Genomic DNA, 13,289 nt, shown 5'->3' with positions numbered 1-13,289 from the left:
CCATCAAGCTTTTCGACTAAATGGCGTAGTGGCAGTTCATTTGCATGGAGCTCACATATGAAGTGATGAACTGGTTTATTAAGCTTCAACTCAGTCAGCCTTAACCGTCACGTCCCGAGGTTTTCCGCACCTCCGACATCCCCCAATCCCGAGCTATTTTGGAAAAAAAAAATTTTTGGCTAAAACTTCTGCTTTGGTTGAGAAACAAAGGAAAATCACCAAGAAAGGGCTTACCGTGGTCCATAAGTGGTCGGAACAGGTGAGGTCCCCCGCGCCAGGTATCGTATTCTATCATTGACGTGTGAGGCGCTCACGTTTTCTATGGTAGGAAATACTGGGAGAAACAACAAACAACACCTCAACATTTATTGAATTTGAACTAATAAACAATAAGAGTAACAATATAATGAATTTCAAACACATATATATGAAAAATAAGCATTGTACCTTCGCGTGAGCATAGCGAGTTAGGTCCGAGTGGTAACATGCTATGTGCTAAGTTTCTTGTATCAGTCAACATATCATTTTTTCTGCTTGTATTCTTCTGTTTCATTGACATTTTACGTATTTTTACTCTTTGTAAATGTTTTCAGATGTTTTCATTCATTACGATGACATGCTGCATAAGTATAGCGCACATCGGCTTACTAAGCGCACTCGCTATGACTCGTATTTCAACATACCCAATTATTTTATCACTTTCCTATTATTTTTTCCTTACATAGAACTTTTCCTTCACCACTGTATATGTTTTCAATTATTTACATACATTACGAGGGCATTTAGCGAAATGCTAGCGCATATTCACGTAGCAAGCACAATCTCAAACACTCGTGTTTCATCTTCTACTTTATTTTTTCACTCCAATTATACTTTCCCACTTACATTACACACGTTTCCACCCCTATACTGCACTATACATAGTTACTGGCACTATTTATTCAAGTGAACATCAGAATATCGCATGAAAATACCCTTGCATTGAATGTTTCGACCAACATAATACTCAAACACTTACATACAAATTCTTCACATATATTACACACTTTCCCACTTGTTGACTTATATTTTCATAATTACGGGCCTTATTCATTCCACTGAGTGTCAGGATATCGCATCTCTATACACACGCTAGGAATATTTTGACTTAGAATATATATCAGCACTTACAATAATTTGAACTTATATTATACCCGTTTGCATTTCCAATAATAATATTTACATATTTACGGGCCTTATTTATTGCACTGAGCGACAGAATATCGCATCAAAAAGCCCTCGCTAGGTATGTTTCCACTTACAGCATATTTATACACTTACATACTATTTTTGCACTTATGTTATATCCGTATGCACTTTATACTAATATTTTCAGATCAACAGGACTGATAATTTCACTGAGCGTCTGTTTCTTGCATTTACTTCATAGTTTCAGCGTCCTATCGCATTCACACCATATTAGAATTGCATCAAGGTGTGATATTCGCTGAAACATGGGTGAATACAGAGACCCACGTCACACATGACGCACTCATAGAGGGTGTCCTTCCTCTGTGTGGTGAGTCTCACCCGGGAATTGCTACACACGTGACACCTGCGTTGGGGCCTAGGTCTGTTTGGCTGGGGAGGGATAGGAGTGGGAAAATGGCTGCCGGATATTCTCAGGGGAGTTTGGGCAATAGGGGCAGTGCGGGTGCGATGTTGGGGCCTTTCAACAGCATTCTGTGCAAACATCTCCCTTGTGAGCTCCCTCACAAACCCTTCAAAGGTTTCCTGAACTCCTGTTGTCATGGCGTGAAGGTGGTGGCAATTCAGAGCAGTGATGTCTAGCAAGTGAAAGAACAGTTTCTTATACCACTTCATCGTGGTCCTGGCACACTCTACTGTCGATATCATGGAGTCTGACTGGTCCACCAAGCGCATGTTTATGTTATAGTCCATGACACACTCAGGTTTCCGAATGTGATGCCTGTTCTCGCTCCGGTAATCAACGGAATCAGTACGGTGCATCAAGGGGCGGTGAACAGTCGACAAGAGGCTTACTTCTCTACTATGGTTCCACACAGTTGCAAGTATGTTGTTGGCTTTGAAGAAGACAACTTCATTCCTGTTAAGTTTCCGCCCTACCTTGACCATGTGATGCTGGTTCACCTTCACAGTTCCACAGATTCCCGTTTCATGCATGTGTAGATAACGAGCGAGAAGAGGGCTAGTGTACCAATTGTCCAGGTAGAGGACGTGACCACGATGAAGGTAGTCTTCTATCATTGTCTTTACCACTTCTCCCAACAGTCCAATACTCCGATCTTCTATTATGTCTGTCTGTGCACCGGTGTACAAGACTATGTCTTGCACGTATCCAGTCCTACAGTCACACATAACAAAGATCAAACAGTGCCTTTTGCTGGGTATATACTGCCTAAATAAAATATTACCTCTCCACAACACGAGACTCTCCTCTATGACGAGGTCTCTATAGGGATAAAATGACGAACGAAAGGTTTGCCTCAGGTGATCAAAGACCAACCTAATTCGCCTCATCTTATCTGTCGTTCGCATTTGCAGGATCATCAGCATCATAGAAATGGAGGAGACTTAGAATTTGTTGGAAGCAATTACGGCTCATGACTTGCCCAAATATTGGTGTAAGCATAACAGGGTCCCTTGTCCAGTAAGCCGGAATTCTGTTCTTTCGTATAATATCCATCAAAAGGACCAGGGCAATAAGTAGGAACATTTCTGAAAGGGAGACAGGGTAATCATATATGATAGAATGCCAGCTCCTTGTTCCCAGTCTTTCACTCTCACGGCGCTGAGTGCTTGCAAAACGGTTGGTTTGGTCAACAATCTGCTCCATGAATGCCTCACTAAAAAACAGGTGGAAAAAATCCATCCTGGTGGAATTACGGTGAATTCCAGGAGCAATGCAGCCAGCGCGCCCCTGCTCAGTGAACGGGTGAATGAGGGGAGAAAAATCACTCCCATCTTCCCAATTCCATCCCACAAATCCCTCGTCCCCATCATCCCCATCACCGCCTTCGTCTAGGTGGGGAGAAGATGCTGGTGGGGGAGGTTGGGGAGAAGGAGTGCGGAGGGCTTCCCCACTCTCACTCCTCTTCCCTCTGCTTTTACCCTTTCCCTTTCCCTTATCCTTACGGCCTTGAGGAACATTAGGGGGCTGTGGGGATGAAGTTCGGGAATATTGGGGAGCATAAGACGTGCTGGGGAGTGGTTCCTCCCCACCTTCCCGCTCCATCACAACATCACGTGATTTTTCATGCACCCTCACTCGCCCACGTGTTTGGGGATAATGAGGAGCATAAGACGTGCTTGGGAGTGGTTCCTCCCCACCTGCCCCATCCATCACAACCCCACGTGATACGGAACGCACCCACACTCGCCCACGTGATACACCCCGACGCCTCACACTACCTAGGGAGAGCGATGACTCACTCACACCACTCTCACTTTCCATACTCCTCCCTGCACTTTCCCTTTCACTCCCCACTCCCTCCACGGCACTTCCTACCTCCCCAAACAAAATACTAGGCCCATACCTGCTTGTCTGACGTGGTGTGCGCTCGGGGCCACGATGAGTAATCACCTCACGTCCATACCACGTGGCAGCACGTCCCACGGCTTCATCCTCGTCCTCGTCCTCATCCTTGTCATCAAATTCGGGTTCCACATCACGTTGGGGCTGGGCATAGGATGTTGCACGTAGTTTTTTGGCTGGCTGCCCCTCTCTAGCAGCACGGTAAGTCATGTACTGCTGCTTCCTGGGGGACGGGACTTCTTCATCACTGCTGGTGGTTTCCTCCTCCTCTGGCTGCACAAAATCCTCGTCGTCCAGTGGGGAATCACTGATGCCTGTAAAGGCGTCCAGGGCGGCTTGAATTTCGACCTCTGAGAGACCTCTCGTCGCCATGTCTGAGCAGGACCGTTGCTTACAGGTGAGTGAACGAGCCGTGAGTGAGCGTGGGTCGCGCAGGGTCACCGAGTTTCCCTGCCTGGTGGCAGGTAGGGGAAGGTCAAGAGACGATACATACCGAAAATCAAGCGCAAAATTTGAAAATTGTGGAAATTATGCACTTTGCAATTGCACGACATACCGGTACGTCGCCGGGACTGGCAAATGCAAAACGTTGCAACATACCCATACGTCGATGGGACGGAGCGGGTTAAAACACCTTTTTCTCCATTGTTGACTGGTGCGCCATCACAACCGACTCCAATAAGGTTTTTCAGATCAATTTTATTTTCCTCAGCATTTTCAGATAAACCATCAGTTATTCCTTTTGCTGATCCACAACTCACAGTATAATGCCCAATGTATTCCGATCCAGGTTCCCATACTACAGTTATATGCTTTTCCAGGACTTTTTTTTCCTGTAGTACTTTTGGCCCCTTTTTCCTTGAGTTAATGTCATATTCTTGCGGCCATCAAAATATATCCCAGTAATGGTTATTTGCTCTTTATCCATGACCACTGATGCTCTCAGTTTTTGCCTAGCTCTTCTAATTTAACTTCTGTCTACAACTTCAGATGTATCCTGGGTTGAAACAATTCCTATATCTTGTAAAAGAGAACTAGCAATAAGTGCTGCAAGTCGGTCAGATACACCAGCCCTGTCACAAGCACTTACAAGTGTTTGCAGATGTTGAGTTTTCTTTTTCTTTGGTGTAGGTATGTCCTTCTTTTGCAGTTTTCTCATAACATAATGGTTCTGGATATGTACTGTCTTCATCTTTATCCTTTGCCATACTTTCACTTCCGGATGATGATTCATCCTCATCAATATTACTGACATTTTGTGTGCAATCTGTACGGGCTAACAAGCTTTGTTCTTTGTGTTTTCTTAACATTCTAGAAGCCTTTTTTTTTTTAAGACATTTTCAAATCCAGTCTGTCAATAACCGTATTCCTCTCAGTCCTCTGATTTAATAGGAAAATATGATCTTCGTTTGATACTCTTCTTTCTTTTGGGCAAGAGCAGTTTGAAAGCATTCTTCACTTGCATGCTCTGATGTCAAATAGTTTCTTTTTTGCTTCACATCTGAATGCCTAAATTTTTGTTTTGTAATGCTTAGAGTCTTTTCTGCCTTGCAGCGGTTTCAGTATACTGCGGTACTCTGCATGGTAACTTTTCACCTTTGCTGCAATTCTGTTATCTGACATAGTTGGAAGTGAAGCGCTCTCCCAAATTCCTTTTAGTTTTTCTGCAATGTATTTAACAATTTCCGATACTAAGGGATATTTATTTGTGTTTTTCTTCAAAGAAAGTCTCACAAATAAATAGTATTTGATAACATTCTCGTACGTTGGTAGCTGTCAATGCCATAGATCTTCCCCATATCCAAAAATGGGGCACATGACATGTTCTGGTCTTTTGTTCTTTCTTTGCCAACTTTGTCATATCTGGAACAGAAATTTATCAGTTTGTTATAAATTCATCATATATACAAATATTCTTTACACAAAAAAATATTGAATATTAGATTACGCGAACACAAAGAAAGCAAAACATACAACTTCCGACTCTGACGTGAAGGTAAGCACTGAGTGAGCTCATCCACTAACATGGCTCAGCTCCAGTCGTAGTGTTAAATACTTCGCCAGAAGTACACTCCAATAGAAGGCAACATTATTATAGAAAACCATATTATTTTATGCCAACTCACGCATTTTAATGTTGTTACACGGACATCTCTCCCCTTTCCATTTCCCAAAGTACTAATGGAAATGAAGAAGAAAGATGACTTTTTTTTAACCTTTTAAAATATTTGACAGGCTTGGGGCACCTGAAGATATTTTTTTACAGCTACGAAATTTTAGCAAATAAATATTACCAAACCCGCCATATTTTCCGCACTATTACAACAAGAAATAAGAAACTGAGTTTTTTAATCCACCCTAATATATATATATATAGTTATGGAACAGAGAAAACTGTCCCGCAAAGTTCCAGGTTCAAAACAAAAGAGTTAGGCAAAATTACAAGTTAAAGTTTAATGCTCAAACTAACAACTAAACATTCAGGACTCATAAGGATAATGTAATGGCAAAAACAGGTTAAATATATGGTTAACTGCAATAGCCGCTATTAACACGAAATTAGCAAGAGTAAATTTATCTAAGTCAGCCCTGATAAAATGAGAAAACAGGATAATGCTCAGTTAATGCAAGATATATTATTACAGATACAAAATATTATTACTACTGGCTGACAGTAAAACTTTACATCAATCACAAAAATCTCACCAGGCCTACGAATTAACACCTTATGCTATACAGTACAAGAAAAAATGCAACAACACTTACACTCAAATTACACAGCAGCTAGATGGTTGGAGACTTCCTGAGCACTCACAAAAATAATAACAACTGTACAGGGGAGGACAGAGATGTGAACAAAATGAGGAGTAGATCTAAGTGGCAATTAATGCAGAGACTGAGCTCCTTATATAGGGGCCGGCAGAGCTTGATACAACTTGTAAGAAGGACGCGCAAATGAAGCCATAGGGGACAAAGAGTTGACACTCCTGCTCTGAACAACAGAAAGAACGACTTACTCTACTATAAGGGAGGAGGGGGGGGAGTGAGGTAGAACACGCACTATGGAAGCCACGAGGCGAATCGTGATCAAACATGCAGCATACTGTACGTTAGAAGTATACAAAGGATGACGAAATCATAGGCTATGTAACAATATATATTCTATATATATATATATATATATATATATATATATATATATATATATATATATATATATATATATATATATATATATTGTGTATATATATATATATATATATATATATATATATATATATATATATATATATATATATATATATATGTATATATATATATATGTATATATATATATATATATATATATATATATATATATATATATATATATATATATATATATATATATACATACTGTATATATATAACATATGTATATATGTATGTATATACACATTTATGTATATTATCATGACCATCATCACCATCAGCCATTCCAAGTCCACTGCTGAACAAAGGCCTCCCCCATCCTTTTGCACGAATTCCATGACGAAGCCAATCTTTGTTACGTTTTGCCTGCAAACTTTTCAGTCTCATCTCTGCACCTCCTGTCTTGCTTTTTTATTCTACTCTTACAATCTCTTGGAGTCCAGTTACTGTGCCTTTTTCTCCATCGGTTATCCCTTATTCTTGCCACATGACCTGCCCACCTCCATTTCCCTTTCTTAACAAATGTCTCTGACTTTAATCTGCTCTCTCACCCAAGTTGATCTTTTCCTGTCTCTTAAAGATAATCCAGTCATTGACCTTTCCACTGGTCTTTGATAAGAGAGAATTTGATTTTCCATTGATTTTGTCAGTTTCCAGGTCTCAAAGCCGTACATCATAGCTAGGATTATACATCTGTTATATACTTTTCGTTCCATACATATTGACAAGCTACTTTTCATGAAGTCTCAATGTTTATCGAAAGCTTTCCATCCAATTGTAATGCGTCTTTTTATTTCTCTATCATGGTCTTTCGTTAGTTTTAATATTTGTCCCAAGTAATTGTGCTCCTTGACTTCTTCAAGAATTCTCCGATTATTCTGATGACACACTTAGGTGTATTTGGATGTAACATTAGTTTTACTCAGGTTCATCTTTAGCCCTGCTTTGAGACTTTCTCTGTTTAGGTCATTTAACATTTCTTGCAATGTTTAAGCTGTTTCTGAGATTAGGACTATGTCATCTGCAAATCGCAAATGGTTTAAATTTTCTCCATTTATATTAACTCCTTTGTTCTCCCAGTCTAGCTTTCTGAAAATACTTTCTAGGTATGCTGTAAATAATTTTGGTGAAACTGGATCTCCTTGACGCACGCCCTTCTCAATCTTATTTTTTTCCGAGACTTTATGTAATTTAACTTTTACTGTTCCCTCTTTTTACATGTTTTCAAGCAGTTTTACAATGTTCTCAATTAATGCTTGTTCCTGAAATGAATTTAAAATTGATATATGCTCCACTGAGTCGAAAGCCTTTTTGAAGTCAACCAAATTTATGCACAATGGGTTATTATATTCGATAGTTTTCTCAATCAGCTGATTCATTATGTGTAGATGATCAGATGCGAATACCTGCCTCGGAATGTTGCCTGTTCTTGAGGTTAGTTATCTTTCAAATTTGTCATTATTCTGTTCGTAAGGACGGTAATGAAGAGTTTGTAGATAACTGGCAATAAGCAAATGGTTCAATAGTTACTAATATCTTTTGACTCGCCTTATGTGTTAAGCAAAATAACTATTGCGTGATATCATGTTTCCGGAATTTTCTTCTTCTTTATAAATTAGGCAGATAAGTGGGCAAGCCTGTTTTCTACTTCTGCTCTTGCATTCGACAGTAAATCTACTACTATTCAGTCGTCTCCCGGACCCTTCCCTCTTTTCATATTTTTAAGAGAAGTGTTTACTTTATCTGGTGTTGCCTCAGGTATTTCACTTGTGTCAACTGAAAAGTTAGCTATTGGTACTACTGTCTTTGATGCATACAGTTCCTTTAAAAACTCTTAAACTCTCTTCACCATCTTATCTCTGCATTTAGTGACGACTTTTTTTTTTCTTTTTGTCTTTCAGTGTTGTAGCTTGATTCTTTCCTAGTGCCATTTTACTTTGGACATGTTTCAGACTTTTTCCTTTTCTGATGGTTTCTTTGATCTGATCCATATTTATCTTTTTTCTTCTCTGTCTCATGTTGAAACGATTATCTAATTCTGCACTTTCTATTTCATCTTTGTTTTTACTTTCATCCCCTTCCTTCCTTTCATGAGGTAGGGGGTCATTTTTGAATACTTGTTGGCTTTGGTTGTATTAGCTTTCCCCAGTACCTCCTCTGATTCACTTAGTACTTTTGTTAGTATATCATTCATTTCATCAGCATCACGCTTAGCATAACTTAGAGCCTGATATCTGTTCGTTATTTCTTATTGAGAGGCTGCTTATATATATATATATATATATATATATATATATATATATATATATATATATATATATATATATATATAAAATATAGATTTTGGGATGATTTAATACGTGTAGTAGGGGGTATGCCGGATGATGAGATAGTGGTTTTGGGAGGGGACTTAAATGGTCATGTAGGTGAAGCAGCACAAGGTTATGAAGGAGTACATGGGGGATGTGCGTATGGTATAAAGAATGCGGAAGGGGAAAGGGAGTTTGGGGAGGCAACGGACATGATTGTGTGCAACACATATTTTAGGAAAAGAGAGAGTACTGTAGGTTAATTACGTATGAGTCTGAGGGAAATAGCATTCAGATAGATTATTTTCTGGTTAGGAGGGCTGATAGGAGGTTAGTGAGGGATGTTAAAGTTATAGGAAGTGAGGAGTGTGTGCAGTGCACAGACCATTGACTTGTGATATGGTGCTTAAAGAACGAGTGATGAAAAAGAGGACTTTTGTACCTAGGAGGAAAATATGGAAGCTGAAAAACCAATTAGTAAGGGATGCCTTCTATAGCGAGATGAGGAGAGTGGTGGCTGAACAGGGAGTAGTAGACAGAGGCGTTAATGAACAGTACAGAGCCCTCAAGGACAGTCTCTTGAGAGTTACTGATGGAACGTGCGGTTGGACAAGAGGATCACCAAGACACAAAGTAACTTGGTGGTGGGATGAGGGTGTAGAAGCTGCAGTTAAGGAGAAAAGGCTTTTCCGGGAATGGAAGAAGGGTGGTAGCATGAAGGAGTACTTGGTTGTCAAGCGTAGGGCTAGAAGAGAGGTATACAGGACGAGGTCTGAGTCACAGAGACTTTTACTTGATAACCTAAATCATGGGGAAAGGAAAAATATGAAATTTAAGGTGGCAAATCAAATGAAGAGGGATAATCAGGATATTATAGGTGAGCAGTGTGTGAAGAATGATGAAGGAAGGGTAGTGGTGAACAGTGAGGATATTAAAGATGCAGGAAGAGAGCATTATAACCGGTTGTTGAATGAGGAGTTTGACTGGGACAGGCAAGATTTGGAGCCGCAAATCCAGTGTTTGACCCTTGGCTTTTGATTGATGCTGCTACTGTGAATGAGGTAATAGGTAGGATGAAGGTAGGGAAGGAAGCAGGTGTGTCTGTGTTGACTGCCGAAATGTTGAAGGCCTCAGGAGATATAGGGGTAAGGTCAGTCACTGACCTGATAAATATGATTATTTATGAGTGTGTTGTCCCAAATGATTGGCTGAAGAGTGTAATTGTAAATGTGTATAAAGAGAGGGATGATGCCCTGGAAAGAGGAAATTATAGAGGTATAAAGCTTTTAGATCAGATAATGAAGGTAATGGAGAGAGTTTTATAAGGTATGATTAGAGAAAGAAAGAATATTGATGAGATGCAGTTTGGGTTTATGCCAGGCAGGTGGACCACTGATGCCATATTCACTGTTCGACAGCTTCAGGAAAAATATATTGGTGGGAGGGGCGATCTGTATTTTGTTTTTGTTGATTTGGAAGGGGCCTTTAACGGAGTCCCTAGGGAGGTGGTGAAGTGGTTAATAAGAGGGCTTGGCTTGGAGGAGTGGCTCGTCGGGGTGGTTGTGGCTATGTGTGTGGGTGCTCGCACCCAGGTAGGAGTGAGTGGAGATTTGGGTGATGGGTTTTCCCATGTTGGTGTGCATAGGGGGTCATTTTTGAGTCCCATATTGTTTATCATGGTGCTTGAAGCCCTCTCACGTGACTTTAGAGGCGGACTTCCGTGGGAGATGTTGTCTGCTGGTGGTTTGGTGTTGGTTGCAGAGAGCGAGGGGGGAGAGGGGTTTGGGAGGTAAAGAGATGGTGTGGGGCACTGGGGCTTGGGGGTAAATGCAGATAAAAAGAAAGTGATGATATCTGGGGTTGATGGCGGTACTGTCAAAGACGAGGGAGACTGGCCATGTGCAGTTTACCACAAGGGTGTGGGAAGTAATTCTATCTTGTGCGGTGTTTGTGATAAATGGGTGCACAAGAGATGTAGTGGTATCAGAGGTAGACTGAAAGATGATGCTGATTTTGTGTGTACGGAGTGTTGGGGGGAGCAGGTGGAGATTGTCGGGCGTGAGGGGATTCAACTTGCTGGTGAGTCTCTTGAGTGTGTGGAGGATTTTTGTTATTTGGGAGACATGTTGTGTGTGGGAGGTGGGGCTGGAGCTGGCTCTGTGGCTAGGGTGAGAAGTGGTTGGAAGAAGTTCAGGGAGCTCTTGCCTCTTCTGACAATGAGAGGGCTCTCCCTACGTGCTAAGGGGTCTTTGTATGCAGCATGTGTTAGGAGTGTGGTGCTGTGTGGTGGTGAGACCTGGGCAGTGGAGGAGGAGGATATTCGCTGGCTCAGACGTGCAGAGGTGACAGTGATTGGGTGGATGTGTAGTGCGTCCCTGTGAGCAAGGTCCGGGGGGGCTGGGTTTGCGATGGAAGAGTTGAGAGGTGGGATGGGACTGGAGTGTATTGGTGCTGTGATGAGGAGAGGTAGATTGAGATGGTTTAGACATGTGGAGAGAATGGGGGATGATAATTGGGTGAGGAGGGTGAGAGGTGTTAATATTGGGGGTGGGGTTGTGAGGGGTGGACCTGAAAAGACGTGTGACGAGGTCATTGGGTGTGACCTCAGGGTTAAGGGACTGAGCAGGGAGGCTGCAATGGATCGTGCAGCTTGGAAAGCCGCCATTAGGTGACCAAGGCCAACGCATGCAAGCATGTTGGAGCCTTTAAAAACGAAACGAAACGATATATATATATATATATATATATATATATATATATATATATATATATATATATATATATATATATATATATATATCCCCTGGGGAAGGGGGGATAGAATACTTCCCCAGTATTCCCTGCTTGTCGTAAGAGGCGACTAAAAGGGACAGTTTTATCTACATTCTCTTTGCTCTCTTTCTTTCCCTTGTACTTTGTCCGTCCAAACCCTCTGCATTTTACTTTCATTTAGTTAATTTCCTCTCTCCACTGACTGGTTCCTGCGAGTCACTGGCATTGGCTCCAGGGTAAAATATTTTTCTGCCTAAGAAATCTTGATGAACTCTGGTGACGAAGCAATGGCCCTCAGTCCCGTGCAGCCCTTAAGTGGGCAGGGGGTGCTAAGAATCCCACGGTGTAAAAATAAGTTTATACATCCAAAAAGAACCTTAAGAATAGGAAACTGGAATGTTCGAACTCTCAATCAGGCTGGTAAAATGGAAGAGCTTATTTCAGTGTTCAAGGAATACAAGATGGATGTTTGTGCTCTTACAGAAACAAGATTGCTTGGAGTTGATAAAATGAATTTGGAAGACGGTATTACTATGTTGGTTTCTGGCAGGAGTGATGGAAATCATTACCAAGGAGTAGGCTTACTGCTGAGTAGAGATCCCTGTAAGGCAGTATGTGAGTTTGAACCAATTAATGAGCGCTTGCTTTATGCTCGTTAAAATCTGACCATGGTAATATCAGTATGGTTGTAGGGTACGCTCTGACAAATGAGGCTGCTCATGAAATGAAGGATGACTTTTATGAGAAGCTGCAGGATGTAGTGAATAGAGTGGCAAGACATGATGTGTTAGTTTGCATTGGTGATTTTAATGCGATTGTTGGCAGTAGTAGGGAAGGCTTTGAAGATTGTATGGGTAAGGAGGGTGTAGGTTTAAGGAACGACAATGGGGTGCGACTTGGAAGCTTTTGTTTGGCAAATGACCTTATAATTGGTGGAACTATCTTTGACCATAGAAAAATACATAAGACTACTTGGATTTCACCATGTGGTAAATATTGTAACCAGATGGACTACATTGCAATTAGCAGAAGGCATAGGAGTTATTTGCAAGATGTTTGCGTAAGGAGGGGGGCAGATATAGGTAGTGATCATCAACTTGTTGTGTCAAAGATTAAAATAAAACTTAAGAGAAACGTTAATGGTAATTGTACAGGATTGATTATGATTATGATTTGGATGAGCTGAGAAGTGATGAGAGCACGAGGGAAAAGTTTCGGTGGGAATGTAGGAACAGGTTTCTAGTCCTGCAGACTTTGATGGAATCTGAAGACAATGATATTAATCAAATGTGGAGAGAGGTAAAAGCGGTTTTGCATGAGAGTGCTAAGGTTACTATTAAGAAAAAGGGAAAAGTGAGAAGGAAAAAGTGGATGTCAGATGATGAAACATGGAATGCAATTCAGAAAAGGAAAGAGGCTAAGTTAAGAAGTGAAGAACAACATGTTGATGGTCAGGTAGT

Source organism: Coenobita brevimanus, chromosome 92, assembly GCF_032717465.1.
Source record: "Coenobita brevimanus isolate Jiangsu-jjx chromosome 92, ASM3271746v2, whole genome shotgun sequence".
Taxonomy (NCBI): domain Eukaryota; kingdom Metazoa; phylum Arthropoda; class Malacostraca; order Decapoda; family Coenobitidae; genus Coenobita; species Coenobita brevimanus.
The sequence above is the reverse complement of the archived record's forward strand: the minus strand, read 5'-3'. Positions refer to the sequence as shown.